Below are 11,419 nucleotides of genomic sequence, written 5' to 3' on the forward strand. Positions count from 1 at the left end.
TTAGTTATTATTAATTAATAATTATTAATAATAATAAAGTAGCAGGGTATATTACTTAGTATATTAGTATAGACAAGCAGTGTGGGTGGGAAATAGAAGAGAATTTAGTTATTATGATTAATTATTTAGAGGTGGGGTGTTTTTAATGCATTTCTTTAACACACACCCCAAATTTTAGCTTTAATGTATTTATGTGTTGGCTGGCTATAACTCGGTTGGGCATGACGAAGCAGCTAACACGTTAAATAGATCGCTGAACGTCACAGTGAGAGAAGCGGTTCAGGTGGGTAGAGGGATATAAGAAAGACTATATCCATAAAGAAGCAGGATAGGATGGGAAGTTTTATGAAATATCAGCATTCCTAATAAAGAGGCAGGACAGGGGAATGTAAGAAATGTTATTTCTTGCTCATTATTTAGAAGTGGGTGGAATGTTTTTAATGCCTTTCGCCCCCGCCCCCAACTTGGTTTTAATGTATCTGTGGACAGGGAGAGGGGCTTGGCGGGTCGGCTTGGATTTCAGTCGCTTTGGCGAAACAAAGGGGGCAAGCAGATAAATGAAATAACGAGGCAGCCAGTACCAGTGGGTAGAGGAATGTGAGGAAGATTATTAGTTAAACTGATGTTAATGAAATAGTGTAGGTGAGTCTGGAAATTAAGGAATATTGTATTAATAAAGAGGCAGACAGTGCGGGTGGGATGGGGAGTATAAGAGAGATTGTTATTAGTGTTAATAATGAGGCAGGTAGGGGAGTATAAAAAAATCATCATTATTAAAGATGCCAGCAACAAGATTATAATAATATCTGTAAGTAGGTTCTAGCTTTCCTACTATACTGAAAGCTATGCTGTGTCACCTGGAAACCTTTCGTTTAATTTTAGCCAGCAAAGGAGGGAGATTTGCTCTGTAATGCTCAAAGGCATGTTTGTTTATTATTAAATTGTTAATTGACTTCCTAGATTTTGGCCCAGCAGGCAGGCTCTCTTTTAATTTTACTCTGTACGGCACCACAGGTTATTAAGAAAGAATCAAGTGTTATTAAATCCACTGCTTGCCCTTGCCCATCATCTTTCTTCTCACCCCCAGTTGTGTCACCAGTGTCAAGTTTTATATCCTTGGGGCAAGATGGTCCTATGTTAAACAAATGTCACTGATAATACTTCTTCCCTCACTGGTTTTCATGTCCACGTCCAGCAGTGCCCAATGCCCAATGACTAGGTTTAGTCTCCATTGGGCTGTTTTGGTTTTTATTTGTGGGAGGGCTGACACATTAGTACCCAACTCCAGTAATGTTCAGTGTTATAATTCTGCTGGTGATAGCTATAAGCAGCTTTCTCTTCCTTAAAGGTAAAGGGACCCCTGACTGTTAAGTCCAGTCGTGGACAACTCTCGGGTTGCGGTGCTCATCTCGCTTTACTGGCTGAGGGAGCCGGCGTACAGCTTCCAGGTCATGTGGCCAGCATGACTAAGCTGCTTCTGGCGAACCAGAGCAGTGCATGGAAACACCGTTTACCTTCCTGCCGGAGCTGTACCTGTTTATCAACTTTCACTTTGACATGCTTTTGAACTGGTAGGTTGGCAGGAGCAGGGACCAGGCAACGGGAACTCACCCCGTTGCGGGGATTCAAACTGCCAACCTAATGATCGGCAAGCCCTAGGCTCTGTGGTTTAACCCGCGTCCCATTCTCTTCCTTAGCACACTTAAAAACAGCTTCTCATTGTGAAGCTGCCCAAACAATGGTTCTTATTTACCCTTCATATCCCTATAAACGTTTCTATATGAATCTTTCCAGCCACTCCATAATTCTCTTTTCCCCTCCCACCTGTTTGTTTCATTTTTATTTGCTTAGGGTTTCCATTTTTTGGAAATATTTTGGGATTTCTGCTAGCCTTGGGATCATCCTGAGTCTCTCAGTACCTCTGGCTTGTGCATGGGTGGAACACTTTCAGTTACATAAGCATGGCTCACATCTATGAGTATATACAACTGGGGTCTTACAAGAAAGAAAGAAAGAAAGAAAGAAAGAAAGAAAGAAAGAAAGAAAGAAAGAAAGAAAGAAAGAAAGAAAGAAAGAAAGAAAGAAAGAAAGAAAGAAAAGCTTGTGTTCAGGATTCTTGAACATCATTCAGTGGTCCCTTCTTCCTCCCCCATGCACACACACCTGCATCTGTCAGTCTGCATGCCCACTGAGTGTGCTCAGTCCTTGCCTGTTTGGTGTTTGTTTTTGTTTGGTTATTTTGAGTGGGTGGGATGGGCACACTTGTGCCCAGTCCCAGCTACATTAAATTAATTCATTTCTCAATTGAAGCTTATGGGTATCTCCTCTCCCTGGGAGCATTTAAAAATAACTTTTCAGTGTGAACCAGAAAGAAAGGCATGGCGCGCGCACACACACACACACATGCATCCAAAGTGGGGCTGGGTTAGCTAGCCATGCCATTTCCACTATCAATTATGTGTCCATCATTGCTTTGTGTACAGGCTGGCTTGTTTGTCCCAGTAGTCTGGAGAAGGGCATTGTTGGCATATGATGGTCACTAACGTGGATGGAGTTAAAAGGGGATTAGACAAATTCATGGAAGATCAGGCTAGTACAGTGGTACCTCGGTTTAAGAACAGTCCGGTTTAAGAACGATTTAGTTTACAAACTCCACATAACCGGAAATACAGTGGCACCTCGGGTTAAGAACTTAATTTGTTCTGCAGGTTCGTTCTTAACCTGAAACTGTTCTTAACCTGAGGTACCACTTTAGCTGATGAGGCCTGTTGCCGCACCGCCGGAGCACAATTTCTGTTCTCATCCTGAAGCAAAGTTCTTAACCCGAGGTACTATTTCTGGGTTAGCGGAGTCTGTAACCAGAAGCGTATGTAACCCAAGGTACCACTGTAGTGTCTGGGTTTGAGAACTTTACCTCAGTCTAAGAACAGAATCTGAACGGTGGAAGGGTACCGGTGGCAGGAAGCTTCATTAGGGAAAGCACGCCTCGGTTTAAGAACGGTTTTGGTTTAAGAACGGACTTCCGGAACGGATTAAGCTCGTAAACCGAGGTACCACTGTACCCCTTGTGGTTATCTACTGCCAGCACTGCTGGAGGCTGTTGGAGACAGTATGCTTGTGAGTTTCAGTTGTTGGGAAATACAGGAGTGGAGAGTGCGGTTGTGCTCTCATCCTGCTTTCAGGCTTCCCAAGGGCAAGTATAGTCACCCTGAGAAGAAGGTGGGCCATTGGCCTGATGTAGCAGGGCTCTTCTGGTTGGCCTGCTGCTGAATTAGATGGACCTTGGGAAGGATTAAGCAGAGCTCCTCCTGCGTTTTTGCATTCTAGGGCAGGCAGGAAAAACGATGGTTCTACAGCCCTCAGCTGACAACCGTACATCCACAGGGGGACTTTTGGATGAAAAGAGCAACCAGTTCAAAGAAACTGTGTCAAGGTATTCTGTATACTGATGGGACTCTCTTGAATGACAGTCAAAACAACTACATCCATATGGTGGAAGGGATGAAATCATCGTCGGCTTCCTTTCTTGTGCTGGGGCTGATAAGAATCAAAGTTCCTGTTTTTTGCAATTATTATCACACTTAGGGCAGTTGTTGTAATGATTCTGGCGCTGACCGCATGAGACGGCAGATGGGGGCATTTATATACCAGTGATTTTCTATTTTATTTTATGTATATAAAAAACGACAACAACTATGCAGCGTTTCAAGATCAAAGAACGGCTAGAGTGGTGTTGCTGTGTTAAAACTGATGGCACGTACATTCTTCGGTATGCAGTGTGTAATGCTTGTAACTGGTTACGAATCAAAAAGTGCAGCTTGGTACACAGCCTTACTTAAAAGGGAAAAAAAGATGAAAGCAGTCAAGGAGCATTTAGGGATGAGAGCTGTATAAATTTTTGATAGGATTTAGCTTCCACAGTAGATAGCTTTACTAGGCTTGCCATACGTCCGGAAAATTCCGGACACATACAGAAATTGGATGCCTAAAATGGCGTCCGGGGGGACTTTTTGAATTTTAAGAGATGTCAGGAATTTCCAGGACGTATGGCAACCCAATCCCCCCCCCGGTTTTCTGTTCCCCCCCAAAAAAATTAGTTTTTGGTTTAAAAAAATTATGGGGAAGGCTGTGCCCTGGTGGCAGTGGAAGTGATGAGAGGTCACTTACCTTGGTCGGGGGTGGGGAGGGAGGGGGCGCCGCTGCCGCGAGCCTGGCTATTTCTCTTTTTTTCCCAAGTTTTCTTCTGGGATTTTCCTGCATTTTTTAATTTTTTACAATTTTCCTGTCAGAGCTGGGCAGAGTGGCCATCAATATGTTCTGGGCAACAATCAGCCGGCGGTGTCATGGTCCTACGACAGGACAGTCGGTGGGTCTCCTCCACCAGGGGTGGCAGTTATTCATAAAATCCTGCTACATGTCAGGGACTGGGCAGAGGAGGAATGGTGGAGACTGCCTCCCCATCCTGACCCTTCTAGGGAGGAGGAAGAGGAAGACGGTACAGTGGTACCTCGGGTTACATACGCTTTAGGTTACAGACACTTCAGGTTACAGACTCCGCTAACCCAGAAATAGTACCTCAGGTTAAGAACTTTGCTTCAGGATGAGAACAGAAATCGTGCGGTGGCAGCGGAAGGCCCCATTAGCTAAAGTGGTACCTCAGGTTAAGAACAGTTTCAGGTTAAGAACGGACCTCCGGAACGAATTAAGTTCATAACCAGAGGTACCACTGTATAGATATACAACAGTGGTTTGTTGAGGTCACAGCTCAGAGTCAGATGAGAGGAAAAGCTGGGAAATAATGGGAGAGAAGGAGGAGGCAGAGTTGGAGCAGCTGGCTAACATGTTATCACTAGAAAGCATTCCAAGAACCCGGCGAGCCTTAAAAGTAGGAGAGCAAAGAGCTCAGAAGCAAAGGGCCCTCAGCGTCACCAATAGAAGAGATGACGAATGAAGAAGGGGAGTGAATATTTACTCAGGAGAATGCCATTATTCCAAGAGCCTGCATTCCCAAGCCTCTCTCTGTAATGTTGAATAAAAGCAGATGGTAAGGACTTTGCCTTGTCTTATCTGTTCCTGGCAACCTGCCGTGGGGGTTGGTTCCTCAGCTGCCTGACACTAAGTGTCCCTCATCTGCAGTTCAGGGCAGAAAAAGCTTCCACATTTTCTGTCTTCCTCCTTGAAATCCACAGCCAATGGGGAGGGACCAGAGATGCTTCTGCTGCTGGCAGTTGCCTTCCTGGCCGAAGGCAGATGGTGCCTTTGAGGGTCCCCCTCCTGCAAGGGATTGAGCGCAGCCAGACAGCCGGACATATACATGCAGCAGAATAGGGTGCTCGAGGGGCTAATGGTGAGAAGCTGCCCCACATTCTTACTCCTCCACCTCCTTAAGCAAGTAGCATAAAGGAGCATTAAGTTTAAAATTAATTAAGAAACCAAGGCAGGTAAAAGCAACGCCTCTTCCCATCCCATCTGTGGTGAAGCTCAACAACTTTGGGGGTGTCAGCAGTTTGACTTTTTGAAATACGGCAAGCCTAGCTTTACCCTCCTCTCTAACCAAATCTAAAACACAGTAACAAAGAATCAAATCGAATATCCTTTATTAGGCATAGCAAACCACACATTATCAAACAAACACCGTATACAAATTGTGCAAAATGCGAGTTCAACATAACAAGGTTTGTCCCAGTCAAACAGAAACGTATTGTTTTTACTTAGTGGTTACATATTACCCTAGCAAAACCTCCATTATCTAAACTTTCTGTTGTCCTTCTAAGACCTGCACTGTGTTGGGAGCTATCCAGTTCTGTTATGTAGAGGGAAGAAACTGCTCACACTCTCTAGGGCTGCAACCCTAGGAAGGCTTGGACGCAGCTGACCCTATTGATTTCAGTTGAGTTTCAGCATAGCTAAGGACCAAGCTCTGATGACTGGCCAACAGCTAAATATATTTTTTCCTCCGTAAACAACTACAGGCAAGGGGACTCTCATTCTTCCTGGGGAAGCAGGGTGTTATTTTCATTAGTCATTAAACGACTTGGAAATTGATACCTGTGTGTAACCACAACCCAAGGGGGGAAAGGAAGCAACAGAGTTGCGCCATAGGGCTCAGTGCTCTGATTTCCAGTTACAGCAAAGCTGGGCAATCTGGTGGACCTCAGCTCTCCTCATTCTTGACCATTGGCCATGGTGGCTGGACTGATGGGAACAACCTCTGGAGCGTACCACATTAACTGCTCCTGTCCTGCAGAATGTGGAAAGGGATAGCACAAAGTCATTGTTATTTAGCAATTGTTGCTGATGGAAGAACAAGTCTGGGAGTGAAGATGCACCCACCTCCTTGACAGAGGAACACAAGATAGTATGCAGGATAGTGCACACCCCGGAAATGATCTTTTTCAGCTTCTGCCTTCTGGAAGAAGGTACAGGGTAATAATAATAATAATAATAATAATAATAATAATAATAATAATAATAATAATATCTTTATTGTCATTGCCCCCTCTCAGGGACAACGAAATTACTTGGCTGCTCCATCCACCCAGATAGGGCACTCCACTCAAAATCAGAACAACTATAAAAACACTAATTAAAACAATATAATATAATACAGCAAGGAAGATTAGATGACTTTCAAAGTCCAGGTTTCCCATTCAGGGCCGAAATCGCTCTGGAGAAGAAGCTGTTCTTGAGACGGCTCGTTAAAGAATAAAGAATAAAGAATAAAGAATAGGACTTGCCGCCTGAGAAACAGTTTCTACCCAAATGCGATTTCGGTTTTAAACGCAGTGTAAGGAGTCTCTATGGGAGTATATTGTATTTTAAAATGGGGTGTCAGAGTTTTTAGGGGACTAACCAGGTTGGAATAGCTGGGATAGCAGGCTTGTTGGTTTTTTAATGTCTTATGTATATTTTTCAATTTCGTCGTTCTGTATGGGACAATGACAATAAAGATTATTGTATCGTAAGCAGCACTTTGGTTTGCCTAGGACTCCTCCTCACAGAACTGTCCCAACCCAGTCGCAAAATGCCATGTCCTTTGAATGGATTTTTGGCTTTCATTCTGCAGCGATATGGAAAGCCTGTCTGCTGCACTCTGCATGAGGAGGAAGAAAGGAAACTGTCTAGCTACAAGCTGTCAATCCTGCCAGCCGTTGCCATTTGCAAAATAGCTGACAGGAGACCAGATAAAAGTTTTATATATATTTCAAATGTAACATGAGCAAGAGCTTAAAATCTGTCAGCTCAAGCTGGCTGATGTGGCTGGGGAATCTGGCATTGCTGCAGTTTCACATGCTCATCAGCTTCAGGAACAGAAGTTCTATTTCCCCCCCAGAATGGAGATGGTAATTAGAGATTTGAGATTTTTTTAAAAAATAATCGAAGAAGCAAAAATGCTTATTAGCAAAGCAAGGAGAGTATCAGATGCTGAATAGCAGCATTGCGTGGAATAGGCATGCTAATACTTGCAGATGCTGTGGAGTTCAGATTTTGGCTAACAGGGAACATTTAAGCTTCACCCAGGTGAGATCTGATGGAATGGCAGAACCCAACCCCCTCCAGCCACTTTTAAAAACAGATAATGTTGCGTTTCTGCAGTCCTACTTGTACCTGTGTTCATAAATTTGGTATCACTTTCTGACTCAATTCAAAGGATAAGGTTTGTTGTTGTTGTTGTTTAGTCGTTTTGTCGTGTCCGACTCTGTGTGACCCCATGGACCAGAGCACGCCAGGCACTCCTGTCTTCCACTGACTCCCACAGTTTGGTGAAACTCATGCTGGTGGCTTCGAGAACACTGTCCAACCATCCCGTTCTCTGTCGTCCCCTTCTCCTTGTGCCCTCCATCTTTCCCAACATCAGGGTCTTTTCCAGAGAGTCTTCTCTTCTCATGAGGTGGCCAAAGTACTGGAGCCTCAGCTTCAGGATCTGTCCTTCCAGTGAGCACTCAGGGCTGATTTCCTTCAGAATGGAGAGGTTTGATCTTCTTGCAGTCCATGGGACTCTCAAGAGTCTCCTCCAGCACCATAATTCAAAAGCATCAATTCTTTGGCGATCAGCCTTCTTTATGGTCCAGCTCTCACTTCCATACCTCACTACTGGGAAAATCATAGCTTTAACTACACGGACCTTTGTTGGCAAGGTGATGTCTCTGCTTTTTAAGATGCTGTCTAGGTTTGTCATTGCTTTTCTCCCAAGAAGCAGGCGTCTTTTAATTCCGTCTCGATAAGATTTACGCTATATATTCTAGCGCCAAAGGTCCAGAGGGCTCACCTTTTCTCTCCAAATGAAGCGCTCTGGATGCGTTGCGATACGGAGGCCATGTCGGAACCGGCCCACCCATCATCCTGCCTGCTTTCAGTGTCTTGCACGGAAGCAATCGATTTAAAACAAAAACAAAAAAAGCAAGACAATTGGAGCAAGACAATTTTATTCTCCATCTGCCCCCTCTGTCCTTTGTGTGTTTGTTAAGAAACATGCTGGGCAAAAGGCTGCGGGTTCAAGGTTTGATCTGGGAGACACAGGTGTGTTGCGCGGACCATGGACTGTTGAACCCAGAGTAGAGATTCTTTGGCTCGAGTTCTTGGTGAGCCATGAAACTCATTTGACACCTCAGCTTACCCTCACAGGGTATTGCAGATTAAATAAATGAGACAGCCTCATCTACATCACCCTGAACTCCCTGGAAGAAGCACAGTAGGCACAAGCTGGATGTTGTATGGTTGTCTTTGAAATTTGAATTCCAGGGCTTTCTGAAATTCTAAAATGCAGTTTGGGAACACTCATCTGGCTAAACATCTTTGTGAGGTGTGCGTGATGCACTCACAAATGTTCACATGCTCTTGCTAGTGTCCAAATGTGGCTTCGTGCCAGAGCAAAAAGGGGATAAGGAACCATTTCCCATTAATTAATTCATTGAAAACATTTATATCCCACTCAGCTAGAAAAGTTCCCACAATGGATAACTGATCAATAAAAATAGCACAATCCCTGACATCAGGCGTACAGTCTAAAAAAGCCACAACACAAAAAGGAAGGGGCGGGGAAGAGGGAACTGTTGGTGTATCCTGAATTCAGGATCTCAACAGAAATAACATATTCCAGTTCACACCTAGCAGAGGGAGATTGGCTTGATAGGACAGGCTGTTTTATCCATAACATGCAATGGGGTTTATCTTCTAGAGAAACTTTAGTTGTTCATGTGTGATCTCTGGAAATACAGAGCCTTCATCTTTACCTTTCTTGTATTTTACAGATGCAGATACCAAATTACTGTAACATGAAAAGCATATATAAATATCAAATTTAAAGGATATATATATGCAGAAAAATTCTTTTTACAGCCTTTAGAGAATCAAAGTCTTGGTCTTGAAAGCAAGCTTAAAGGTAAAAAGTCTGCGTCCTGTTGTTACTTCTATAGTTGAGATGAAAGAGTTTTTAATTTTATCTGGAATGTTTAAAGTTCACTGATACGGTATGTGTCCCTGCAGATTGATTCTTCCTTCAAAGCCGAAAACACATTTTATTCATGCATCGCTTCGTGTTTCAGCTGGAGGGGGAAATAACCAGGCAATGCCTTCTCATCAGAGAAGCCACTCATCTTTCTACAAGGCTGGTGGCCAATGGTCAGGCCGTCAACTTACTTGAAGGGATGTGCGTGCAAGGAGTCTCAAGCCAGGAGTTCTGGCAACTGGGATCAAACCCCTCTTGCCCACTTCCTCAACCACCACTGGAGCAAACAGGAGCATCCCTCCCCGCAGTGCAAAATGCAGAACTGATTCGAGACTACAGCAGAGGGTTGTAGCTCCCTACCAGTTAAAGACCCCAACCTCACCTTAGGATCCCAATGTGCCTTGGAGCCCCAGAAGCTGCAATTGGTGCCTTTTTTTTTAGTTTGATTATTAGGATGCAGGACACCAGAGATCACTCCACTCTTGAAAGAGGGACTGTGAACAACACTGGGTGGTGTGTGCTTCAAGGAAGAAGACAAAATGGCAAACCTGACTTGTTCTTTTAGCTGTTGGATGTTGGATGTTGTTTACATAATCTTGTTATATTTATAGTACAGTGGTACCTCTGGTTACAGATGCTTCAGGTTACAGACGCTTCAGGTTACAGACTCCACTAACCCAGAAATAGTACCTCGGGTTAAGAATTTTGCTTCAGGATGAGAACAGAAATCGCGCAGCGGCGGCGGGAGGCCCCATTAGCTAAAGTGGTACCTCAGGTTAAGAACAATTTCAGGTTAAGAACGGGCCTCCAGAAGGAATTAAGTTCTTAACCCGAGGTACCACTGTACTGAAATGTTTTTGTATGTTATTAGATTTGCTGTTGTGTTGTTTTGCTGTGTTGTTCTGAAATGGTTTTTGCAGTGTTTGGTTTTGAAACGCATTCCTGTTTTCTTTGAACATCCCCCCCCCTCCTGTGTGGTAAGGTAAAGGTAAAGGGACCCCTGACCATTAGGTCCAGTCGTGGCTGACTCCGGGGTTGTGGCGCTCATCTCGCTTTATTGGCCGAGGGAGCCAGCGTACAGCTTCTGGGTCATGTGGCCAGCATGACTAAGCCACTTCTGGCGAACCAGAGCAGCGCACGGAAACACCATTTACCTTCCCACCGGAGAAGGTACCTGTTTATCTACTTGTACTTTGACGTGCTTTCAAACTGCTAGGTTGGCAGGAGCAGGGACCGAGCAATGGGAGCTCACCCCGTCGCGGGGATTCGAACCGCCGACCTTCTGATCAGCAATTCCTAGACTCTGTGGTTTAACCCACAGCGCCAAACGCGTCCCGCTGTGTGGTAAAGTGGCATGCGAATAAAAGGAATGGATAAGCTCTGCCTGATACCACAGGTTATAGAATCAAGGAAACGTGGCCTGGCATAGAGACTGAGAAGGGGATGCAGAGGCAGGAAGCCAGTCCCATTCAGCGTTGCTTTTAGTTCCCTCTTACAAAATGAGGAACAGATCTCAAAATATCTGGCCGTGGGCCTGACCTCTGCGCCAACCCCTCTTCAGATTCCTCTCAGAATTCCTATAGTACTGAATCGTTTAAAAAATGTACACAGTGATGCTGTTTCCATCACTGGGAGAAGCATATTTCTTAGCTAATGCACAGTAATAAAGGAGGGCATGGGAAGGAGTCCTTCTGTAGCTTTTGTCTGATGACTAATAACTCCAGGCCTGGGAGAGAATTAACGGCTTAGCCAAAGCCACTCAAGGAAGACAACCTCAGTCTAGGGGTCAAGGCGTTTATTTTTTTAAAGAAACATCACATGATGGCTACTTTGGGGTTACATTTCCAAGCCAAATCTCTCAATTGCATGAAAGACGAGGGGGATTTTGTCTTTTGATTTCTCCCAGGATTATCTGGTGGTTCTGTGCTGCAAAGGAATCCTGATGTCTCAGTGGCTTCAGACCAGTCTCTG

At 44.4% G+C, this 11,419-nt stretch overlaps 1 long non-coding RNA gene across 1 annotated transcript; it reads left to right on the top strand.

Annotated features, from left to right (window-relative positions):
- The first annotated feature begins 8,546 nt into the window (after positions 1–8,546).
- On the top strand, positions 8,547–10,576 carry LOC309374244. The gene is made up of 3 exons (XR_014170445.1): positions 8,547–8,582; positions 9,252–9,382; positions 9,487–10,576. It is a non-coding gene; the product is annotated as an uncharacterized lncRNA (long non-coding RNA).
- Positions 10,577–11,419: the final 843 nt, after the last annotated feature.

The sequence above is a fragment of the Podarcis melisellensis genome (genome assembly GCF_964234715.1).
Source record: "Podarcis melisellensis genome assembly, chromosome: 7".
NCBI classification, from domain to species: Eukaryota; Metazoa; Chordata; class Lepidosauria; order Squamata; family Lacertidae; genus Podarcis; species Podarcis melisellensis.